Source organism: Entelurus aequoreus, unplaced genomic scaffold (genome assembly GCF_033978785.1).
Source record: "Entelurus aequoreus isolate RoL-2023_Sb unplaced genomic scaffold, RoL_Eaeq_v1.1 HiC_scaffold_85, whole genome shotgun sequence".
In the NCBI taxonomy this organism is placed as follows: domain Eukaryota; kingdom Metazoa; phylum Chordata; class Actinopteri; order Syngnathiformes; family Syngnathidae; genus Entelurus; species Entelurus aequoreus.
In genome coordinates this window covers 2,503-8,260 of record NW_026908017.1, presented here as the reverse complement: position 1 = coordinate 8,260, position 5,758 = coordinate 2,503, and the positions used below count along the sequence as shown (strand labels likewise).

The 5,758-nt window shown below is 46.1% G+C and overlaps 1 long non-coding RNA gene across 1 annotated transcript; it reads right to left on the bottom strand.

Moving 5' to 3' along the window:
- Positions 1-4,923: 4,923 nt before the first annotated feature.
- Positions 4,924-5,501, bottom strand: LOC133645445 (uncharacterized). Its single transcript, XR_009825119.1, has 3 exons — positions 5,430-5,501; positions 5,173-5,347; positions 4,924-5,027 (listed from the first exon to the last, which is right to left on the bottom strand). It is a non-coding gene; the product is annotated as an uncharacterized LOC133645445 (long non-coding RNA).
- Positions 5,502-5,758: the final 257 nt, after the last annotated feature.

The following is a 5,758-nucleotide window of genomic DNA, read 5'->3' as shown; positions in this document are numbered from 1 at the left end:
CCACATTGAGAGGAGCCAGATGAGGTGGTTCGGGCATCTGCTCAGGATGCCACCCGAACGCCTCCCTAGGTCCGAACGGCAGGAGGCCATGGGGAAGACCTAGGATACATTGGAAAGACTATGGCCTGGGAACGCCTCGGGATCCCCCGAGAAGAGCTGGACGAAGTGGCTGGGGAGAGGGAAGTCTGGGCTCTCTGCTTAGGCTGCTGCCCCCGCAACCCGACCTCGGATAAGCGGAAGAAAATGGATGGATTTAGTATGACAGTTATACTGTCATATTGAGTGTGACAGTATACTGTCATAAAACCCAATTTTTGTATTTGCAAACCTGATTCTAGTAAAACTCACATCTATTCAATATTACAGGCAATTTTGGACATAATGCACGTTTGGTTTTGGAGTTATGTTTATATAACTTTAATATATAGTATGACATCTATACTGTTATAATGAGTAAAAAAAACTAACTTGTGTCTGTCATAAAAATCAATTTTTGTATTTGCAAACCTTACAAAAACAAATGATTCTAGTAAAACTCACATGGATTCAATATTACAGGCATTTTTAGACATTTTGCATGTTTGGTTTAGGAATTATGTTGGAATACATTTGTATTGCTTTTTTTCACATTATCTCAGCATTTTAAGAACTTACTGTCATATTGAGTAAAAAAAACTTTTTGTGTTTGCAAGCCTTAAAAAAACAACCGATTCTAGTAAAACTCACATTGATACAATATTACAGGCATGTTTAGACATCTTGCATGTTTGGTTTTGGAGTTATGTTTATATAACCTGCTTTCTGAGCCGCCACCTTTGTGGTTTGCGTGTCCCACTGATCCTAGGAGCTTTGTTGTCCGGGGGCTTCTATGCCCCCTGGTAGGGTCCCCCAAGACAAACAGGTCCTAGGTGAGGAATCAGACAAAGAGCAGCTCAAAGACCTTTATGAAAAGTACAAATCGAGGACCTAGATATTTTCTCGCCCGGACGCGGGTCACCGTGGCTCCCCTGTGGAGCCAGGCCCAGAGGTGGGGCACGATGGCGAGCGACTGGTGCCCATGGGGCCCAGCTCGAAGATTCAACGTGGGTCCCCCCTGCAATAGGCTCACCACTCATGGGCTGGGTCATAGAGGTCGGGTGCAGTGTTAGCTGGGCGGAAGCCGAAGGCAGGGCACTTGGCGGTCCGATTATCGGCTACATAAGCTCGCTCTTGGGACGTGGAACGTCACCTCGCGAGGTGGAGTAGTTCCCGGCTAGATAAAGCTGGAGTCACTTCGACGCACAGCAAGGGCTTTGGAACCTGTTCTCTCAAGAGGGGTTGGACTCTCTTCCACTCTGGCGTTGCAAGTAATGAGAGGCTGGGTTGGCAATTCTTGTTGCCCCCCGGCTCAAAGCCTGCACGTTGGACTTAACCCAGAAGACGAGATGGTAACTTCCCTCCACTTTCGGGTTGGGTGACGGGTCCTGACTGTTGTTGGTGTTTACGCACCAAACAGCAGCTCAGAGTACCCACTCTTTTTGGATTCCCTTGAGAGTGCTCCCTCGGGTGATTCCTTTGTTCTGCTGGGGGTCTTCAACGCTCATGTTGGCAACGACTTTGAAACCTGGAGAGTCGTGATTGGGAAAAATGGCCACCCGGATCTGAACCCAAGTGGTGCTTTGTTATTGGACTTTTGTGCTAGTCACGGATTGTCCATAACAAACACAATGTTCAAACATAAGGGTGTCCATATGTGCACTTGGCACCAGGACACCCTCGGCCGCAGTTCCATTATTGACTTTGTAGTTGTGTCATGGGATTTGCGGCCTCATGTTTTGGACACTCGGGTGAAGAGAGGGGCGAGCTTTCTACCGATCACCACCTGGTGAGCTGGCTCCGATGGTGGGGTAGGATCCCGGACAGACCTGGCAGGCCCAAACGCATTGTGAGAGTCTTTTGGGAATGCCTAGCAGTCTCCTGTCAGAGAGAGTTTCTTTTTCTACCTCCGGAGGAACTTTGAACATGTCACAAAGGAGGTGCTGGACATTGAGTCTGAATGGATCATGTTCCGTGCCTCTCTTGTCAAGCCAGCTGATTGGAGCTGTGGCAGCAAGGTGTTTGGTGCCTGTCGTGGCGGTAATCCTAGAACCCGCTGGTGGCCACCAGCAGTGCGGGATGCCGTCAAGCTGAAGAAAGAGCTTATCTGGTCCTTTTGGCTCATGGGACTCCAGAGGCAGCGGGCATACCGACAGGCCAAGCAGTGCCTGGGGAATCTGTGGTGGGCTCTCCTATTTCTGGGGCTAAGGTTGCCAAGGTAGTTAAAAAGCTCCTTGGTGGGAGTTCCTTAAGGCTCTGGATGCTGTGGGGCTGTTTTAGTTGACAAGACTCTGCAACATTGCATGGACATCAGGGGCGGTACCTCTGGATTGGCAGACCGGGGTGGTGGTTCCTCTCTTTAAGAAGGGGAACCGGAGGGTGTGTTCCAACTATCGTAGATCACACTCCTCAGCCTTCCCGGTAAGGTCTATTCATGTGTACTGGAGAGGAGGAACCTCGGATCCAGGACGAACAGTGTGGTTTTCGTCCTGGTCGTGGAACGGTAGACCAGCTCTATACTCTCGGCAGGGTCCTTGAGTGTGCATGGGAGTTTGTCCAACCAGTCTACATGTGCTTTGTGGACTTGAAGAAGACATTCGACCGTGGCCACCCCGGGAAGTCCTGTGGGGAGTGCTCAGAGAGTATGGGGTATCGGCATGTCTGATTGTGGCGGGTCGCTCCCTGTATGATCAGTGTCAGAGCTTGGTCCGCATTGCCAGCAGTAAGTCGGACCCCTTTCCAGTGAGGGTTGGACCGGAGTCCAACCCTCGTGTTGGCTGCCCTTAGTCACCAAATGTGTTCATAAATTTTATGGACAGAATTTCTAGGCGCAGTCATGGCGTTGAGGGGATCCGGTTTGGTGGCTGCAGGATTAGGTCTCTCCTTTTTGCAGATGATGTGGTCCTTATGGCTTTAACTGGCCAGGATCTTCAGCTCTCGTTGGATTGGTTCGCAGCCGAGTGTGAAGCGACTGGGATGAGAATCAGCACCTCCAAGTCCGAGGTTCTCGCCCGGGAAAGGGTTGAGTGCCATTTCGAGGTTGGGCAGGAGATCTTGCCCCAAGTGGATGAGTTCAAGTACCTGGAGTCTTGTTCATGAGTGAGGGAAGAGTGGATCGTGAGATGCACAGGCTGGCGGCCGAAATGAGTTTTCTCCGCTGGGTGGCGGGTCTCTCCCTTACTGTAAGAATTTTCACCGTTTAATTACAGTAACCTACTGGCAGCTAATGGTTCCAGTATAAAAATGTTTTTCTACAGCACACATACTGTGATTTATCACTACAGTTTATTACTGTAAAAAGTATCACTGTACTGTGCTGTATCAAATATACGCTTCACAGCATAATACTGTCATCTGTTTAGCGGCATTACACTGTTATTTTAGTGTATCTACTGTAATATCCATTAACAGTTAATTACAGTAAAATAATTGTAAGCACTATAGACTGAGCTTTACAGTATAATGCCACTAGAAGTTAATGAGTTGAACTTTTAATTTTTCAAAATCAAAACCCCTGCAATCTGCTGGCATAAAAATGACTGGAGAAATGGCCTTGCAAGATTATGTTTTTATTAACCAATTATTTTAAAGTGCATCAAATACATTCAATGTACATTTAGTGCATTCTTCTTATTTTCAGTAAAGCATTTTAACATGTATAACATGTCCACTTAATTTCTAGCTGGAGACAAAACACTGAACACGAGTCCAGTGTTTAGTTGTCGGCTACATAAAGCCCCACTCAAAGTCTGTGAGATGTTTTATAAGGGTGGCTACGTGAGGATTTACAGTTGCTGCCTTTTTCTGGACCAGCTTCCCGGTCTTCTTGGACACCACCTTTCCCTGGCTAGCCTTTGTTCCCCTCTCAGGGTTAACGCCAATGAATCGCCTAAAAAAGAGAGAAAGCATATTAGATATTCTGTTGTGATTGAAGATTACTTGTAGTCGATACAGAACCCCCCTCACATTGTTATTTAGGAATATGCACTGCACAAATATTAATATCAATTTTAGGATATATGTGAGCCTATACCATAACCACAGCTGTAGATGAGTGAATGCTCTAAAACCCATTAAGACAAATTCAGAGAGGAAGACAATGCTAAAGCCTCCCCAACCCCTCTCTCTATTCATGTTTTCTCTCCATCTACGGGACCGTGTATTTACGCTGATGTTTCCTGCTTTCACCCATTTAACATATCGTTACCTGCTCATTACCTATCTTCTCTGCATCCTGGGGTCACACTGGTGCTTCTTGCCTTTACCCATTCAACATATCTTTACCTGCACATTACCTACCTTCTCTGCATAGTGTGGTCACGCTGGTGCTTTCTACCTTTACCCATTCAACATATCTTTACCTGCACATTACCTACCTTCTCTATATCCTGGAGTCAAGCTGGTGTTTCCTGCCTTTACTCATTCAACATATCTTTACCTGCACATTACCTACCTTCTCTGTATCCTGGCGTCTAGCTGGTGTTTCCTGCCTTCACCCATTCAACATATCTTTACCTGCACATTACCTACCTTCCCTGCATCCTTGGGTCACACTGGTGCTTCTTTCTTTCACCATACAACATATCTTCACCTGCACATACCTACCTTGTCTGCATGGCCTCGACCACACCTGCGCTTCCTTCTTTCACCCATTCAACATACCTTCACCCGCACATTACCTACCTTCCCTGCATAGTGGGGTCACACTGGTGCTTCCTGCCTTTACCCATTCAACATATCTTCACCCGCACATTACCTACTTGCTCTGCATTCTCGGGTCAAGCTGGTGCTTCCTGCCATCATCCAGTCAACATGTCTTTACCTGCAAATTATCTACTTTTTCTGCATCCTGGGGTCAAACAGGTGCTTCCTTCTTTGACCCAGTCAACATATCTTTACCTGCACATTACCTACCTTCTCTGTATCCTAGAGTCAAACTGGTGCTTCGGTCCCTAATAAGAAGGTCCACAAAGGAACAGAAGAGTCATTGATTTAAGGCACCAAATTGGGGAAATGACAAGTCAAATTCCTGAACAGAGGTGAGAAATATAAAATAAAATATCCTAACAGTATTTTAACAGTATCAAGAGGATTTACCTTTGAACAAATTCCAATGTCCGAGGACCTTCCTCTTGGTATTCCAAGTTGAACACATAGTAGGTGGCAAGAAGGGCAGCAAGCCCTGAGATTAAGCTAGGTTGGACGCCTTTGCAGATGACATCACCTTCCATGCTGATCATCCAACGTTTTATTGTGACTTTGTCACCAGCAACTGGTACAGTCAAGAAATGCAGTTTATGTTCCTAAACAGTATCCAATATGGGTAGCATTTTAAAAGTATTTGGAATGGCCACCTCACTCGCTCTCTCTTTCCTCTGTTTACATCTAGTCTCCTAAGGCAGTGGTTCTCAAATGGGGGTACGCGTACTCCTGGGAGTACTTGAAGGTATGCCAAGGGGTACGTGAGATTTTTTTTAAATATTCTAAAAATAGCAACAATTCAAAAATCCTTTATAAATATATTTATTGAATAATACTTCGACAAAATATGAATGTAAGTTCATAAACTGAACAACTAATCAAGTAGGCTATTCCATTCATTACCATAAAGCTAGAGTTTCCCCCTTGCCATGATGGTTTGACCCTACCTTGCGGTGCCACACGGCACCAACTGTCAATCAAC